This window comes from Megascapheus bottae, chromosome 2, assembly GCF_031878675.1.
Source record: "Megascapheus bottae isolate mThoBot1 chromosome 2, mThoBot2.hap1, whole genome shotgun sequence".
NCBI classification, from domain to species: Eukaryota; Metazoa; Chordata; class Mammalia; order Rodentia; family Geomyidae; genus Megascapheus; species Megascapheus bottae.
Genome location: NC_143510.1, coordinates 67,431,367 through 67,451,602, shown reverse-complemented (window position 1 = coordinate 67,451,602; position 20,236 = coordinate 67,431,367). Strand labels below are relative to the sequence as shown.

The following is a 20,236-nucleotide window of genomic DNA, read 5'->3' as shown; positions in this document are numbered from 1 at the left end:
AGGTAAGAATGTCTTCACAGAGATTTTAGTTCCCTAGTACACCAAAGGTACAGGTGTAAGTCACTGATGCCCAGCTAAGATATAGTTTTTAAAAAAATTATAATCAATGGTGAGATACATATTGGGTAATGAAATGAAATTCCAGTTGTGCGCCCTAGCACTCTCTCCCTCTCTCTCTCTCTCTCTCTCTCTCTCTCTCTCTCTCTCTCTCTCTCTCTCTCTCTCTCTCTCTCTCTCTCTCACACACACACACACACACACACACACACAAATATCTAGACCTACACACATGGGCAAAAAGAAATTTTATAGTATAGTTCAAATATAAACCATTTAGTTTTGTAGGTGAACACATGGCAGTTTATTCTTTACAATTTTAGGGTATTTATCTTTGAAAAATTTCAAAGATGTTGTTGTAGTTTACACCTTTAATATGCTATGTGTAACTCAGCTGATATAAGTGAGAACCCTTTTTATGCACACCAGAGCATCCTATGACCCCCTCTGAATGCTACACCAGTAGTGTAGTACTTTATGTTGGGCCTTTTACCTGATGATCATCTTCAATGGACTATGATGTCCCAGAGGCAGGAAGTACACCAGCCTATTCTGTTCCTCAACATTCGCCTCAACAAATGCTTACATTAGCTGCTAAGGACTTTACTCATCTTATGTCTTTAAAGATGAAGATAACTAAGGTGGGAAAATATGAGTCCAAAGGGGTTCTACTTACCAAGTTTTATAAATGATACACACACACACACACACACACACACACACACACCACACACACACACTTTTTCAGGAATGGAGTCTTGACTTTGCAGGTCATCATATCATCATATTACTAAACTATGTTATATATTTAAATTGTGACAAAAAGACAAAAATTCATGCCATTACTTAAAACACTTAATTAGAAAAACTAAGGCTATCTAAAAGATTTATCAAATACTAGACTAAAACCTGGTTAAAATATAACATAATTAAAATCCTCTTTTGTGTTTTCCATTTCTTTTCTTTCATGACAGGATGAACACCCACTAAAGCTTAGGAAAACACAAGTTTCCATTTTATTACATTTGTTGGTTAATATATTGACCATTAGCCTAGAATAAATGCATGATTTTTCAAATTTGCAAAGGAAATTACTCTGAATGCCTATGAAAGTTTGAAAGTGTTCTGAAGCACAGTTGCTATAAATGTGGCTTTGTATTATTTTCCAAAATCACCAGTTGTGTTTGTGTTTGAATACCGCAGTTCAAACGCTTTAGAATACATTCTTCAGAATGAGAGGTGCTTCATGTGGCTTCTCTGAAGATAAAGAAAATTCAAATGCACTTATAGTTCCCAGGGCCAGGAAGGCATTTTCAATTGTTATCTCACTTTGCGATAGGATAGCTCACTAGCTGATTCAGCAAGCCTGGCTACTGTGTTTCTATTCATCTGAAAAGGGTAGACAGGAGAGCCATTTTGTGATGGCCCACAAGTCACTAAGAAGCCCTTGTTGCATCTGTTTTACTGTAAGATAAAATAGAATCTGTATGTTTGGTTGATTGCTTCTTTTTAGGTGCATCTTGATAAAGCTAATAATGAGCATGTTGGGTTTATGAACTTCTGTCTTTTATGTTCTTTCCAGTGGAATTACACCCTCATTTACATTTTTTTCTTCTTATGCCAGTACAGGAGTTTGAAGCCAGAGCAATGAGGAATTGGGATGCTTGCTTGCTTTTCCCATGATGAGATGACACCTAAAATAAAGATGTTGTCTTAGAAGAGGTATTTATCTGCCTTGGTCTTGGCCTTCTAGATAATTGTCCATATCTGTAAGCAATACATTTCTAAATTACTCAGTCTGAAATATTTTAATATAGCCATTTAAGTGGACTAAAAAATCAACTAAACCTGCAGAGATCCAAGTAGTTTGAATCTACTAAAAAACTATTGTGGGTTGTTTGAAGGTTAGCTAGCAGCATTTCTTATCTCTATTCAGATCTGCTGATTTTCTAGATACCTCCTCAATATGACATGCTGTCTAACAGCTAGGAAAGTGACACAGACCTCCCAGTTTATTGTTAAACACTTGAAAAGTTATTTTTCCCTTGTAAGTGCTTCAAACTCTCTTAGAAATTCTGTTTCACTGTCATATCAGAATAAGACAGCCATTAGTGATGAGAAAGGATGGAAAAAAAAACCCTTAAAAATGTGAAATTGGAAGATGGAAAAGAAATCTCAAAAGGCACATGAACTGAATGCCTGCATTCACACACTTTGCTCATCTTCAAGGTTCAGATAAAGATTTTAATTAGCTCCCTTGAAAACTGCTGTTAACACTAAAATAAAAATTCCATCATCACCTCCTGTTCACATAAGTCTCAGGATGATCCTGGGCCCTGAAATAGAACTGAAATTCCTGATAAGCATTGTAATGAAAGGGTGGAGAAATGTGACACAAGCAATATTGCATTAGTTTAAGCACATTTTAGCAAGCAGATTTTAAATATTAAATAGCTATCTTTTAAGTAAATAAGTAAGTGATATTATTTTTCCTCATGTACATATAGTTCACCAAATTCCTTATGAAAAATATGCATTCCCAGTTATTTATAATAACTAACCTGAAATTTTAAAAATTGCTGGGGAGTAACTGTCACATAACCACTCTTATGAATCAGATGCTTGAACATTGAGATCCTACTAGCATCTTTCTTCACTCTGACGTACCACAATAAGATGTAGACAATGGATCATACAAGATCATTTTTTTAAAATGTCTGTCATTCATCATCTGTCAATCATTTTGATAATTTAACTACCTATCAAATCTTAAAATATAACATGTTAAGAAAAATAAACGGGAAAGATTATTTAACAAATGAATACTCATCGGAAAATGCAATAATGAAAGATAACTGTGCTATGCAGTGACCTGATTTTCATGGTTAAGGTGACGTCTGGATACACCATGTGAATCCTTACACAGAACTGCACCAGCGAGAAAACGACATGTGTCAGCCCTGTGGGTGGAGGTGACATGCAATTTAAAATGTCTAATTACACGTTTCACCTTCACTAAATATCGTGAATGATGACACGATCTAATTGCTGATTAATAACGTTGTTTTTCTAAGGCCACACATGAAATAGCTAGAGGAAATGCCTCTCAATTTCTCCACAGTCTATCAACTGTCTTTGTTCGACATGTAAATGTGAACACTTTGCCTACAAATCATTGACCCTAAGATATAGCTAATTAAGTATTAGTTGGCACAGAAATATTATTAAGGATTGTTTTTGACATTTGGGTAGGTTTGAAAATCAGCTAGGATTCCTAAGAAAACCAGTTTAATGCATCAATAACCTACTGTCTTCTCCCTTTTCATCTCCCTCAGACATATTTGTCAACTCTCTTTAAACTGAGCAAGGCTTTAGGATTTGATTAGGATGGTATTATGCACGCATTGTGGGCCATTCTATAAATGCATTGTTTGTAATTGGAATGTGCCATGCTTGGTGCTGGTAGAAAAAAGATGGACCAACTTCCTCTAAAGTATATACAGAATCTGTAACAAATGATGTGCCAGATGGCATAGGAGCACAGGAGTAGTTCCTGTATGCCTAGGGAGGGATAGTTATTTTGAGGTAGACTCAGACTAGATAAAGACATATATTCTTTGAATCTCTTCTCTGTGCCATTACTCCCATTCTCATACTTCATTTTTTAAATTTTTTTTAGCAAACACATGATTCCCAGCTAAACAATTTTTCTGTTAGATACCTCCATTACTGTGTCAATTCCCATAGCCAATATTTATTTTGTCCCTACTAGTGCTGTTAATGGCTGCAGATGGAGTGAGAAAAACTTCTGCTTGCAGGGGTGAAGGGGTCATGTACACTACATGGTCAGCTATAATTCCTGACTGTTAAAATTAGAATAAAAATTCTATCCTTATTGCTTTGTTCCCCTTGTTTAAAAGCTTAGGTTCTGCTGGGCACATATGCTACTCAGGAGTTTGAGATCTGAAGATTTTGATTTAAAGCCAGTGTGGGCAAATAAGTTCCTTGAGACTTCTTATCTCCACTTGACCTAAAATCTAAAGTGGTGCTGTGGCTCAAGTGGTAGAGCACTAGTCTCGAATACAAAGAGGCTCAGAGATGGTGCCCAGGCCCTGAGTTCAAGCCCTACAACCAACACAAAACAATAAAATAAAAATTTACTTTTCCTTTGTTTAACCCAATTTCTGAATTGCTTTGTTTCAAATATCTTAGAAAATGACAAAAGTAAAACCCTACAACAAAATACAACAAAATGTTAAAAACCTATCAGGACATAGAATGTTATCTTAGCAATGTACCTAACAATCTATACTTACAAAATACCATGAAGACTAGTCTTTTTGTCATAAAGGAGAATGGGTTAGTGGTCCTGAACACCTTTTTAGGGTCATAACCATGTCAGGAGTCCAGCATCTATGTAATTTTCATTAAGCCATTGATATAGTTTGCCCTGTAGAACACAAAGAAGACATCAGGGTTTTAGGACTAGAGTGATTTAATCATGCTGAAGCCTGGAAAAACTGTAATCTAGGAATAGTCTGGTACTATCAATAAATTAATAGCAACAAGAGTACTCTTTGGTATAGCTCCTATACAATATTTGCTTGAACAGCAGCTGAATCATGGCATCCTGACAACCTATGCTGAATTTGAAACAAATTGGAGCTATAATTGATAGTACAATAGAACCCAAGACAGAGGCACATGCCATCCAGGCTCTTTAAATATTCTATAAATAATAGCTCAGAGAGGCACAACTGACAATGAGCAGAGGCTGGATGATGAATCACCAAGTAGTTTAAGTAAAATCCTGCCTGATTAAATGCTTTGTTTTGAAACCACCTGCAGCAGTGTCTGCAGGAGTAGGACAGATCAAATTGTTCTCAGTTTTGTTTTGTATTTCTTTATTTGTGTTTTTTGACAAAGCAGACAGAACTCACAAATGATATTTTATTATTTTATGGAAGTGATGCCAAACGGAAGCACTTGAGTATTGTGTAATCCTCATTCTTTCCATTTTGGCCCAGGCTTTAGGATCAGGCAATGTTAGAGACAGAGGTAATGAAAATGAGCAAGCTCCCCGTGCCTTGTACGCTCATAATTTCATTTTCATCTTTGTGGCCTGCAGGATTCATTTTTCTCTCCTTCACTTCAGGAGTCGTTCTTGTTTATCCCACCAACCAGTTACCAGATGCTCTATCCACTAAGCTAATTAGTGGAGTCTCCTTTTGAAAGCTGGAGCTTGCTGAGTGTGGTCATTAGAACAGACAGAAATGCAGATGCGAGAGACATCCTCAGTGACACACAGGCTCCACTGAAGCCCTTCAACAGCCAAATTTCTGGTGGTTGCCTGTGCCTTAAAGTTAGACAACAGCAACCTCTGTCCATTTACATTCAGCTAAGTAAGAAATTCTGATTGATCATCTTTTAACAAGATGTTAAAAGAAATGGGTAGGAGATCTTTTATACTGGTACCAAACAATATAAATTATAAGGTTTATTTCAATTTTAATAATTTATATGATGATAAACTAACCTCACATATTAAATGATACACTATAAGATAAATCTTTCTTTCCATGGAATAGCTCAATTACTTGGAAACATTTTTATATTATTACATCCCATATTATTGTTCTCTAAATAATAGTTTTATCTAAAATATAAATAACTGGGCTGGGAATGTCACTTAGTAATAGAGTGCTTGCCTAGCATGCATGAAGCCCTGGGTTCAATTTCTCAGTACCACATAAACAAAAATAGCCAGACATGGCACTGTGGCTCAAGTGATAAGAGAGCTAGACTTGAGCAAAAAGAAGCTCAAGGACAGTGCCTAGGCCTTGAATTCAAGCCTCAGGACTGGCAAAAAATAAAATCTAAATAAGACTATTTCCTATGGATTTTATATTAGGACATCTCTAGGTTCTTATTTTACCTGATGTTTTATTTTGAATCAATTCCTTGTTCACTTATCTTTTATATTAGTAGCTACTCTATGAATATATCAGCTTATAGTGGATATATTTTGATACCTACAGTGAAATTTAAATATTGTAAATGACTGTTTTGTAAGTATCGTTAAAATAGTAACATAAGTAAGATTTCTGGTCCATTAAAGATTAACATTAAAATAATTAAGAGATAAAACTTTTGAAAATAAATATTGTTAGTTTTTGTGCCAGTAGTGGGTCTTGAACTCAGGTTCTTGGTACTGTAAATTAGCATTTTGGTCAAGAATAGCACTCTATTACAGCTCCATTTCCTTTTTTATTTTTTCTGGTTAATTGGAGATAGGGGGTCAGACTGTCTTGCTAGAACTAGCTGTGAATTGCCATCCTCAGATCTTAGCCTCCTAAGCAGCTCAGAGTACAGGTGTGAGCAACCAGTGCCTTGCTTGAAGGATTTCTATAAAAAATTGGAAAAGAGTCATCTGACACAAAAGTCTGCATGCAACTATTATTCTTAGGAATGACATCTGTCCATTTATATAGAGGATTAACTCATTGCTTATCTATACCAACTGCTGCTAACGTAATAAAACAATGCATTCTATAAAAATATATCTTAATGGGTGCTGACACTATGCATACAAAATCAGAATATATAGATCCTGGCTCACTGCTCCTAGGTGATACTTTTGGTGATCACTGTAATGGCGACTCCACTGTTGTCTGAACATCCTGTGAAGGATGTCTGGTGAAAAACTAAAGAGCAAATTTTTCATGCATTCAAAACAATAAAATTACAGCAGGGTTTTATAATTATATGACACAATTTGGGTCAAGCTGTCTGATTAAAACGGCATAATTCAATCAAAGAAATGAATGTGAAATTCACACTTTATCTGGGCACAGCATTGCATCACTGAAACACAACCAGTTTTGAGCATCAGCTTTGCCATAACCATCTGTGTGTCTTTCAATGAACTTTCTTAGCACTTGTGAAACAGTGTCTTCTGCTGCAAAATAATGTTTGTAATCTCCACAAATGTCATTGTGATTACGAAGATGATAAATGACAATAGATTCCATTGAAATTAATTAATCCCTTCCCATCATTGAGGTCTGTCAGGATCTACATAAATGTAAATTCTATTGGAAGTATGTGTACTATATCACTGTCTAGCTGTTTACTTATCTGTATTGTATATTTCCTTATGACATTCCACTAAAATTAAACTTCAGGAAGGCATTACCATATTTGAATGAATTATGATGCATCTATTGAGTGAAGCACTCAATGGATGGTTAAAATACTAGGTGGATGGCTAAGCATGGATGCAGTATATTTATGCTTTATATGATTAAGTGGAAAAAAGCAATCTAAGGCAGACCATTAGAGAAATGTTATTAATAGAAAAGTACATAGTCATAGGCTACCAAAGTTCTGTAAATATTCATACACAATAAATGACATTATTTAATGGGGATGGTTTTAAGGAGCCTTTTTCTCTGTTTTTGGTGAAAGAGGGAAGAATTGTGATTTAGCAGAAAAATGCTAAAATATTTGTAATTTGAGGGAGTTATGACATTGCTATATACAAATACTGATTGTTGTATACATTTACCTGTATCATTCACGTTTGCAGGGTGATGGAACCCAGGGTCTTACACATGCTAAGCAGGCACTCTACCATGGTGCTAGGTATCCAGTGCCTACCTACTCTGTCTATTAACTGAAAGTCCATTTTATATCACAAAGGACTTCTTTTAGATGTCATTGTTGTTGGTTACAGGGGCGAGGCTTGGCGGCTGTCCCTGAGCTCAAGGGTGGTTCTTTACCACTTGGAGCCACAGTGTGACTTCTAGTTTTCTGGTGTGTAACTGGAGATGATTCTCACAGACTTGCTTTCTTGCCTGGGCTGGCTTTAAGCATGCATCCTCAGATCTCAGCCTCTTGAATAGCCAGGATGACAGGCTTGAGACACCAGTGCCAGACACAAAGGATTTTATAGTTAGAATAATTCAATGTAATTTAGATTTTCCATTTTCACAATTCCCTTACTCATCCTTTCAGGCTAATGAGGAGCTTCCTTGCTATTTTCTATGGTTTCTCTGTCTTTTTCTCATTCTTCTTTCTCAGTGAATGCAACAAACTAAAAAGAGATTTGACAGTTTATTGTATTTCCTCAATTAGAAACAAATTTTCCTACCTGGCCAAATAGGAAAAATATAGCCTACTCTGATGTTAAATTTATGATATCTCTATTTCTGATAAATATCAGAAATATTATGCCCAAAGCACAAGTTAAAATTACAATTGTCTCAGTAACAAAAACATGAAAAGGGGTATCAATGTTTGTGAAGTAATGCACCTTCTATCTGGAATATAATGTAACTCTTCTATTATTTACAATAATATTATTTACAATGTCCTTATAAGGATCATAAATGTAGTATTATAAACACAACAGCTTTCCTGTAAGTGTTCCGAAGCAATTCTATATTTTCAAAATTATTAGCTATAGTAAGATTACTACATACTATCTCATTTTTTTTATTTCTGTAGTTACAGAAATGACCTCCCTTATTATTCTGTGGGCTCCACCATGTCTTTCCCTTAACTATATTTGTGAGTTTGAAGAGGTCCTGGGGAGTCCATTACTATCCACTGGGATAAAGACAAACACTATATTCCATGAGATTGGAAAAAATAAAGAAAAAGCGATGACCTACTCGAGGAACACATATTTGAATATGAAGGGACACATTTCACACTGCAAAGATCACCGTTTTAACTCATTCTTTCTGAAAGAAATTGCATTTGAGGTACCAGAACAGTGATAACTTGCATTTGGTACCAGTGCATATTTGGATAGTACCACTTGTGAACACTGTGTAAGTACTCACCTCACTTTTGGCTCAGAGCACATGAAGCAAACACTATTTCAAATGCTAACATAATCAGTCTAATATAGATCTCATATATTTGTGATGAGATGAAAGAAAAATGAATCTTTGACCTGATTAGAATCGAAAGAAATTGTCAAACATCACTTGTCATGCATTAGGTTGATAAAATTCATATAAGCCTGTATAACCATAAATATAATATATGCAAATTTATCCTGGGAAGTCTAAATTAATAAACAGAATTAATTATATTATATAGGAATGATATAACTGAACAGCAACTGATGTATACTATATTTGTAGAAGGTACACCATTAATAATAATATATTTTCATTAAAGTATGGATTATGAACTATGCTAAACACAGCAAGCATCATTATATGTTGCAGTATATTATAAAATTTTAAAATCTGTAATTAACCTATCCTAAGTGTTCCGTAAAAGCCAGCTGTTAATTTTTGAATGAAATAATACATTTTCCAAATTGTATTTTGATTAGGAATAAAGATAGCAAAATGACTAAATAGAAAAATTAGATATGCCCTTAGTTGCAGAAAATATCATTCCATGACTAATTTCTTCATTTTGAAAACCTTTAACATAGTAACTTATAATAATATTGATTTTAAAAATTAACAGAGTACTCTTTTTCAAGACCATTTAAAATTATTTGCAGGATATTCTATCTGTTCTCTGTGTGTCCTTTTTCTATATTATTAAGTTTATTTTCTTACATGTAATATGTCTTTTATCCTTTAAGTTTCTGAAAACAATTAACTGGAGCCTAGTGTTGTAATCCTAGCTACTGGGAAGGCTGAGATCTGAGGATCGCGGTTCAAAACCAGCCCCAGCACTAAAGACCTTGAGATTCTTATCTCCAATTAACCACTAGGAAACCAGAAGAGGGGCTGTGGCTCAAGGAGTAGGATAGTAGCCTTGAGTTGAAGAGCTCAGGGACAGCACCCAGGCCCAGGAGTAGGACAGTAATCTTGAGCTGAAGTGCTCAAGGACAGTGCCCAGACCCAGGGTTCAAGCCCCAGGATGGATAAATAATAATAATAATAATAATAATAATAATAATAATAAAAACTGGGAAATTTGTAATTGGTATTTTGTAATACTATTGCATTAAAGACTTAATTAGATTAAAAGAAAGCTTTATATTAACGTATCTTTCATTTGTGCAGAGAGAATTTGGGATGAAATTAAATTCCCCAAATAAATAGATACAAACATTCCCTAGAGTGAGAGGACTCAAACCAAAAAAGGCTTACACAGCAAAAGACAGGTAACAGAATGGAGAAGATTTTTTGCTCACTATATACCAGACAGTGGTCTCCTATCCTGACTATACAGAGAGCCTAAGAAAATAAACCCTCAAAAATATAAGAAAAACTCAATAAATAAGCAAATGGGCTAAACAGAGACTTCTCAGAATAATTAAAAATGGCCCACAGATCCAGGAAGTAATGTTCAGTGTCTCAGTCCAAAAAGAAAATGCAAATTGAAATAACTCATTCCAGTTTGAATGGTCATCATCAAGAATACAAGGGGTATGCTAGAAGGGATGGGTGAAAAGGTTGAAAGGGCTGACATTGATTAGGACTCATTGTATTCATAAACTACTTTGCTAAATGGCAACTCCTTTGTACAGCTACTTAAAGATCATTACAATAATACATTGGAAAATCAACCAAAATTACAAACAATCATGTAGATGTTGGTGTGGATGTGTGAAAAGGTGTGAAAGTGTGAAAAGAAACCCATTGTTGGTAGAAATATAAACTTGCTCAATATCCTTGGAAAACTATATGAAGATTCCTAAAGTGACTCACACCTGCAATCCCAGTGAGGTCTGAGAATCATAGATCTGATCTCCATAAAATTCTTGCTATTTGCCAGAAAAGTGGAATTCTCAGTAGAATAGAAAGCAAGCAAGCAAGTAGGATTAAAAAAAGAATTAAAAATAATTTTTAAAACCTAAAGTAATTTTCCATTACAATATATTTGTAAGTTATTAAGAGTCAATGTTATTTTAACAATTTTTTTTTGCCAGTCCTGGGCTTGAGCTCAGGGCCTGAGCACTGTCCTTGGACTTTCTCAAGGCTAGAGCTCTACCACTTGAGCCTCAGTCCACTTCTGGCTTTTTTCTATGTATGTGGTACCGAGGAATCGAACCCAGGTCTTCGTGCATGCTAGGCAAGCACTCAACCACTAGGCCAAACTCCTGGCCTATTTTTAACAATTTTAGGAAAACTTTTTTTAAAATATGGAGATGTGAATTATCCTTTATATTAAAAGTTGGACTTATAATAAATACACTTTTTGTTGCATTCTGATCAAACCTAACACTGTCATTATCTTCCTAGTACTGGGATAATTTAGCTAAAATTATACCTTCATTTACCATCAAGCTTAATAAGTGTATATCAACACCAAGGAATTTAGTACTTTATTCAGTTGCAGTTATGGGGTCCTAAAAAAAAATCACTGGGCTTCATGGTTTTAGGAACAGGTCTAGGTCTTCTAAAGATATACTTTTATCTATTAAGTACACATGGAATAAAAACTTCTCCAGGGCAAAATATTCATCTTCCCTTTTTGCTATTCTACCTGCAGTTGGAGATACTTACCAGATCCCCAGAAAATGCTTATGAAATAAATGTATATTTCTTCATTGTAAGGGATGGTCTTCAGATGTTTTCATTTCAAATTCGAAACATTTTTCAAAATTGTGTTTGATTGTCAGGGTGATATATTGAGGGGTTACAGTTACATTTGCCAGATACTGGTACATTACTTCCTTTACCATGCTTTTCTCCCACTTTCTTTCACCCTCCCCTCTCCCAATCATCTTGTTTTTCACCTTCCCTTCCCTATTTCAAATAAGCAAATAAATATATATACAATATACCAGGCAACAAAGTCAGATACAGTAACAGCATGAGAAAACAATAAGGGGGAAAAGGGAAAAGAAATAAATTCACATAGTATATGAAGAACAATAAACATAAAGATAAACATCTTGTTTCCATATCCTGGAGTTCATTTCACTTAGCCTCATCCCACATGGAATTTTAGCTTTTGAGCTATTGTGATTCTCTTCTAGGAGAATCCTAGACATATATTAATGATTTCAAATGAGGGAAACGATGGGGTCTATGATTAAAACATATTCTTAAAAGAACATTTAATTGAAATAAAACATTGTTGATGTCAGATTTCTTAATATGTAACTACTAGGATGTTTTTGTATTATGAAATATTACCACCTAATTTAGCCTAAAATTTTCATACGTAGAATTGATTTTTTTAACTTTTTGTTTGTTTGTTTTTCAAAAGATGGATAACAAGCCAGATGTTCAAAAGGCTGACATTTGAGGATTGCAATTCAAAGCCAGAGCAGGCAATACTGGTTAATTAACAAAAACCAGTAATGGATCACTGGCTCAAGTAAAACTAAAGATATCAGATATAAGACATTTACTAAAAAAACAATCACATACATTGAACTGGACTTATTTTTACTGGACTTAAATTTTCTAATCTAAGGTTAAGGTATTTAATAAAAAGGAAAACTTCAGAGTGTCAGTGGCTCATGCCTGTAATTCCCACTAATCAGGAAGTGGAGATGTGAGGATTTCAGTTCAAAGTCACCAGAGCAGAAAAGTCTTTGAGACTCTTATGACTATCAATTAACCATCCAAAAGATATGGCTCAAATGATAGACTGCTAACCTTGAGCACAAAATGCTCAAGGACAGTGCCTATGCCCTGAATACCAGCACAGGGACCTGCACATACACAAACACAAAAATTAAAACTGAGATTCACAGCCTATCGCCATGCACAAGCATTAACTCAAAATGAATCCAAGACCTCAATTTCAGATCTGAAACCCTGAAACTGCTACATGATAGAGTAGGAGAGACACTGGAACTCATAGGCACAGCAAAAACTTCCTGAACAGAGTCCCAGAATCACAACAGATTGGAGAGAGACTCAAGAAAAGAGGCTACCTAAAGATAAAAAGTTTCTGCACAGACAAGGGCACAGCTACTGAAGTAGAAAGACCACAAACCAAGTGGGAAAAGATATTTACCAATAATACATCAGACAAATGATTAATATCTAATATCTACAGGGAACTCAAGAAATCTCCCAAAACACAACAAACCAATCACCAAATGGACAAGAGAAATATCAAAAAAGAGGTTAAAATGGCAAAAAAAAACCCATATAAGAAAATGCTCATCCATGGTCACAAAGGAAATGCAAATAAAAACAACCCTAAGATATCACCTAACCCCAATTAGAATGGCCAATATTCTGAACTCAGACAATGACAAATGCTGGCAGGGTTGTAGAGAAAGAGGAACCCTACTGCACTGCTGGTGGGAATGTAAACTAGTACAGCCACTCTGGAAGACAGTTGGGAGGTTTCTTAAAGAATTGAAAATAGACCTTCCCTATGATCCCGCCATATCACTCCTGGGCATCTATCCTGAGAATCATAACCCAAGATATGATAAGAACACCTGCTCAGTCATGTTCATCTCTGCACTATTCACAATAGCCAAGGAATGGAAACAACCCAGATGCCCTACTACAGATGAATGAATACAAAAAATTGTGATATATATATGTATATATATATATATCAATGGAATTTTACATAGCCAACAGACAAGCAAAAATAATGGCATTTGCGGGGAAGTGGATGAAGCTAGAGCTAATCATGTTGAGTGAGATAAAGTCAAGACCAAAGGAACAAAGGCACATGGTCTCCTTGATATGTAGATGCTCAATCCAAACAGTGCAAGAGCTGTGACTCAATATTTGGTTACCCAATGTTTATAGACATGGTCTTGGAGATATAAACATAACCACATAGACATAAAAATCTATGGTGGGATATATACTCTGTAGACATAGTATTTTCTTATATAGATTAATATGTACCTATGACATAAAAATCCTCTACTTAATTTTTTTATTTAAAGAATTTGTTAACATTGATTTTTACATCACATTTCAAATGACGTGTTTAACAAACAAGTATTCAAGAAGGGAATCTGTACAATCACTGGCACTTAGATTTTAGAACATAATTAAAATTAGGCTGAGGGTTTGTATGTTATAGATACATATCAATCTATGTAATAAAACATGTCTGTAGAGTCATAAGTTTTATGTTTATGTATGTATGGATACAAAATATGGCATATATATATACAATGGAATTCTACATACTCAATTTTAATTATGTTCTAAAATCTGTGTGTCAGTAATTGCATATAGAGACTCCCTTCTTGAATACTTTTTAAACATGGCATTTGAAACGTGATGTAAAAATCAGTGTTAATGAAATCTTTAAAAATTAAATAAATAGAAAATTTAAAAAATTAAAAACTAGAGAGGATGAGCTCAGTTTCACGTAGGGCAAGAGAGACATAATGTATACAGGAGGTCTGTATGAAGCAGATGGGTATCTGGAAAAGGGCAAAATTAGTGTGTCTTACTACATTTATGGTCTCTGTACAAGCAGAAGTGATTTCCCATGAATGTCATTAGATTCATTTCTAAGTAGCTCTGTCAAAACCCATATTATAAGTGAAGCACAGTGCTAATTTGACTAGATTAGCTGTTGATTCAATCAGTGCCACATAAGTACAGCAAATCTCATTTCCTGAACAAAAGCGAGAGGTTTGGCTTGGTAACATTTACCTAAACACCTCATTAGTTAACCTGAAATTGCACACTCCTACATATATGTTTATGTGTGTATTTGCATGTATACATACATATGTAGGTATTTGTATATATGGAGAGAGAGACAAAAGTCTACGGACATACTACCCCGAACACGCCTGATCTCATCTGATCTCGGGAGCTAAGTAGGGTCGGGCCTGGTTAGTACTTGGATGGGAGAGAGACAAAATGCATTAAGTGATGGGTAGGTATCCAATAAGCATGTTTCTATATGTTTATATCTTACCAATACATACATATAAAAATATGTGAGACCATAAATTTCTAGCTAGTCATGTACATATACCTAGGTAAGAAAAAAATATGTAAGACAAGGTCCTTTCACATGTCCAGAGGAACTAAATTATGAAAAAAATAGTTCATTCAGAAACCCACAGCTAAATTGCTATTCTGTTGAAAGAAAATGTTCAAATCTTTCCAACACCTATCTATGGTCATATATTCTTTTAAACTTGTTTCACTAAAGAGAAAGACACTGAGGAAGACATACTGGTTGTGTTTAGATAGTCATCATTTTCATACATTTCCAGACTTTGATGTATAATAACAAATAGCTCTGAAATTGTTTTATCTTGAATTAGAATACAATTTGTGACTGTAACATCTTCTGCGAAATTATAAGCTTCATATGCTGAATCAAGTCCAAAGACAGAATGAAAATATTTTTTGCTTCCAAATTATTCTAAGATAATCATGAAGTGCATTTGCACAATGGGTATGAATCTGTGATGATGAGGGGATACCCTATCCATGTGTATTTATGTATCTATGAACATTTTTAGCTACAAACCACAGTCTCTCCAAAGTAACATTTAAAGAAAAATCAAATATGATTAGTCATTATAACATCTTTCTGTTTTGAAAGACACATACATATTAATTCCATAATCTATCAGTTGCATTAGCTTTATGTTCAATATAATTTTTTCTTCTCTTCATGATATTATCATGGCATTCTGTGATAATCCAAAGGAGTTTTCAACAGGTACATTATTGCTTTGTTGCTCTATTTGCATTTTGAGCTCCCAAGACAAACAAACAGAACATAAAAGTGTATTTAGAAATATTAGATGGTACATAAATAGCATAAAACCCTAGGGCATCGTTAGTAGCTTGCTACCACTTTTTAAACAGAAACTATTCCATTTTTCACAAGTTATCAAGCATATTTTTATTTTTTATTTAGCTTTTATCTCCAAGACAAATTCAAATTAAAATATAGCTAACACAATAGTCTTTCTGTCACATATGGAAGTGGAAGAGACCCATTTGCCAATATTACTGTTGTTTAAATATTTAAAATAGGAATAAGACCCTCCGTGTATAGATTATATTTAGGATACACTGGAAAACAAATGTGATCCCCTTTCATTTAGTGTTAAAGTTATGAATTCTTTGGGAAAATATATAAATTCAATGTTCTTTATCCATGTATAAATGTTACATCATATATATATATATTTGGATATGTATTGGACATATATTGGATATATATTTGGATTTATTTGGATATATATTTATTTGGAACATCTAATTGCTCTGCAAAATTAGTAATGTTAGGCAAGCAACTCAATGGAAATGTCTAACTCAGTATAAGCTATAAGCAAGAGACATGTGATGGAGCCTTGTAAATGGTGAACAGCAAAGTATGGACATCCTAATAGAGAGTTGAGAAATGCTGTGGTCTTTTCAAAATAATTGTGCTGTTGTAACGTCCAACAACATATTTCTATAACTTGAAAAGCTGTTTCACCAAACTTAGAATGCTAAATATAGGTTGCTGTTTTACTTATTTCCAAAATCCCAAGAATTGAGGCAGAACTATGCGGAATCTACTTAGACATGTGATAAATTAGACCTATCTTATAAATCATGGGGCTCTGTACAAAAGAAGTTAATAAAAATATCCACATCCACCTTGCTGAGTGAATAGTTATTCATTGCTTTATAGAAAGTGATATGGAAAAGTAGAAAACCCTTCCTTATTATTTTATACAATACCTACAGAGCCTCAAGTACCAACATTTTTGTACTAGATAATAAATCATTGTAATTCAGAAGAATGAGGCAGTAAGCCAGGAAACTCTAATTAGAAGCTGTCACAGAACTACTTAATTTTTACTAACAGAGCAAGTACACACTACCTTTCATGTCATTAAGGGGATTCAGCTAAACACAGAGTTAACCATATGACAAAGAAATAAATACTCAAATTGGAGGACATGGTCACATTTCTAGGGACAAGTTATTCAATCCCTGGTCATCTGGATCTTAAAGGAATTTTTCTATGAACGAGGTGGAGAATGATGCATGAAGACAAAGCAAAAGCATGCAGGAAACTTGTGTGGAAAGGTAGATCTAGATAATTGTTGCAGCCATCATAATCTTGCCCAAGGTATGAGAAATACATGGACAAAGGATGTGGAATGCCAGAATCAAATATAGACTAAAGGAAAGCACCCATCTTTGCTGTAATAGTTATAGAGATGAAGAAGAAAGAAAGTGCCAGATTCCAGTGTCCTCAACAATTAGAAGCCAATATCTCTGAATGTATTGCATAGAGTTTTCACAAGACGTGAGTAATGATCCTAGAGGAGCTATGTGAAAAGAGAATGGCATCCTCACTTTCAGCCTTCCTTTCCTCTCCTCTAATGTAAATGCCTAGGTTCTTATTTTTGCTTGTCAGGTAAGCCTATCAGGTTTATTTACTAGTGCAAGAAAGAAGAAGCAATTTGTAAAGAAATGTAGACTGTAGTTTAGGGAAGCCAAAAAAGCAATCATAGAGCCAGGTGGCTATAGAAATAACAATCCATGGGAAATGTTTCCTCTAATACGAATTTTTCATTTTGACCAGTAGCTGAGGATGGCAGTGCAGAGAGAATACGTTGCATTTCCATATGGTGGCTTCATGTTGAATACTGATTACAAGTTCTCTTCGCGGATGGAATGTGTAATGCTTTCCTAAGACTTTCTCTATGAAAATAATCCATTTCTCTCTTCTAAAGTTTGAGAGTCTGTACGGGTATGTGTGTATACGTGATAGACATATATTCCTATGTGTAGAGCCTATTAAGGGACATTGTAAATGATATGAATGTCAGTGCAATTATTGTCACAGAGCATATGATATTCAACATCATCAGCTCAATTTCATCAGGCAGATGCATGTAAGTTTTCAAAGTTGACCTTTTTGAAAGGAAATGTATTATTGGATCTAACACTTCATGCATTTTCAATTATATTGATTTCATTTAAAATTTTTTAAAAATTCTATAGACATCACTCTTTAAACATATATTTGAAGAAATAAAATTTGACTCCAAGCAATCATGCAGAATCTTTTCTTGCAAATCTATTTTGTCCTATAAAATGTTACTTAAGGAAAATGGAACATTAATGAAACTTGGAAATATTTGCCCTACTTTGTTCTTACAATGTCTGATCTCATAAAACAAAAAGGGAGTTTTAAAAATGGATAAAGTAAAACATAGTGATGTAGTAATGGATTGAAATCAGTGAAGAAATTCAACCTTCTTTTTTTTTCCTGATCATCCTCATCTCTTCTGTGGGTAGGACAATAAAGAGTCTTAGTTGCATAAAATTTAGGTACAGATTGCATCCACAAGTATTTGCTGAGCAGTGACTAAGCGTGTTGTATTAGGTTTTGAAGACTAGCATCCAAGAACTTCTCATTTTGGTGAAAAAATTGTTTAAATGGCTTTATATGACAATATTTATCTTTAAGTCTACTAAAGAGAAAAGCAAGCATGAAATTAATACTAATATTAATTGAGCTTGGTAATGTTCATAGAAGGATAAGTACTAGTTCTGAACTTCAAAGGTATAAGATGCATTTGAAAATGACAAAATATTGTCACTGAGAGATCTTAACATCACTGCAAATGCAATAAGCAGGAGTACCATTCTGGCTACCAATCCCCTACACCGCTGATAATGCAGTAATATCCTTTTTCTGAATTTGCATCATTTCAAAATCCATGGTAAGTAGAGAAAGTGAATCCAGGCTCTTCTATAACCAAAATGACCATTTGGAAATGAGTTTAGACTAACACTTCTCTTGGATGCAATGGGCTGGATTAAGTATTTGAAGATCCTTATAGTTTGTGGGATTATTTTGTATCCATCTAATTATCTACAATTCATGAAACTGCTGAGAGATTCTATTCCGAAGCCACAACCAAAAGCTGTACAGCCATACCCTTTCCCCTCTTCTTTCAGTTCTCTTGTGTTTATGGAAAAACTAATGCTCCAGACAAAATTCCAGATAAAGGCATTTTTTTGGTCTTTTGGCTGTGAAAATAAGGAATTTATGTCCTAAATGTAAGATTTAAGTTCAGAAGCTTACTTTTTAAGTTCAAAAGGTGACTTTGATCTTAGGTGTCAAGAAAAAAGAATATAAAAAGCTCCCTTCTCTTTAATAACTCATAGCCCACATTTGCATTTAAATGAAATAACCTGTGAAATGCATTCTTTTACTTTAAACTATAAAATGGTTCATTTTTATGAGCCAGGTTCACTTTATTTTAGCAAAACATCTGATTAAAAGTTTTAATCCATGCTAGGACATATATCGATGCACAGGTGTTAATGCTTTCCAGATGTGCAAAGTAGCTCCATGTCTATGTTGTTAGGTAACTCTGTGATGGCTATTCTCTGAAGAAGCAGGTGTTTACACATAAGGCATTCATTCTACAAATCCTTAGAGGAACAAAGAATAGCATTAGCCAAATATACTATTCATGTCTAACAATTCTTAAGCAGAGCATCTCTGATTTCTGGCAATTTCTAATCTGCTAATCGGTTATGTCCTCATTAGAGTCTACAAAAGGAGCCGATATGTGAGCTACACAAAGATAGCAGCTGTTCCCAGAATGCTATGCTACAGCGCTATACTTACTGGATGGCTTAGATTTATGCCTCTGCCCAAACTATCAACTTATTTTGCCTTTTTTTTATAATTCGTGTTATGAGTAAATAATGAGTCATAGGACTTCATAACATTTACTTTATTGATGTATTATTCTTTTCTATTAAATTAGTGTGCTTGGTTTGCATGTGCGCTGAGAGGGTATGCTGTCATATACAGTTTAGGACCCCATTTTTTTTCACCAGTGCAATTAAATGTTGATCATATTTCAGACCAAAGAAGCCACAAAATAAAAGAAGCACTGAACTAGCGACAGAACACTCCAGAAGTGAATCTGGTGAACTGCTACTAATACTCATTTATAGGGAGGCTTCTTATCAGTTGAGCCACATTTCCCAATTTCGATTTCTCTATTCATTTATCCTATTAAACCCAGAGGGAAGGGTAAATCTTCAGACCTGGCTTTCTGAATATTGGCACGATTAGGCATTACTCCCTAATGGCTGTTTGAAATTACATGTTCTTTCTGTGTCCTGTAGTTTTAGACAAAAGCTGTGCAGAATGAGAATGAGAGGGGCACAAAAGAAGTTAAAGGTTGGAAGGGACCATGAGGCACCTATAAAAATTCAGCTACTATAGGAATGGTGAAATGAAAAATATAGGAAGC

At 34.5% G+C, this 20,236-nt stretch overlaps 1 long non-coding RNA gene across 2 annotated transcripts in view; it reads right to left on the bottom strand.

The window, feature by feature from the left end:
• The window catches only part of LOC150067281 (uncharacterized), a 95,098-nt gene that overhangs the window by 10,783 nt on the left and 64,079 nt on the right, over positions 1-20,236 (bottom strand). Inside the window, exon 3 of one of the 2 annotated variants that reach the window (XR_016534604.1) lies at positions 4,432-4,507. The exons of the other annotated variant lie outside the window; for it this stretch is intronic. This is a non-coding gene — a long non-coding RNA (uncharacterized LOC150067281). Of the gene's footprint in view, positions 1-4,431; positions 4,508-20,236 lie in introns of those variants that run through there. 2 annotated transcript variants of the gene reach the window in all.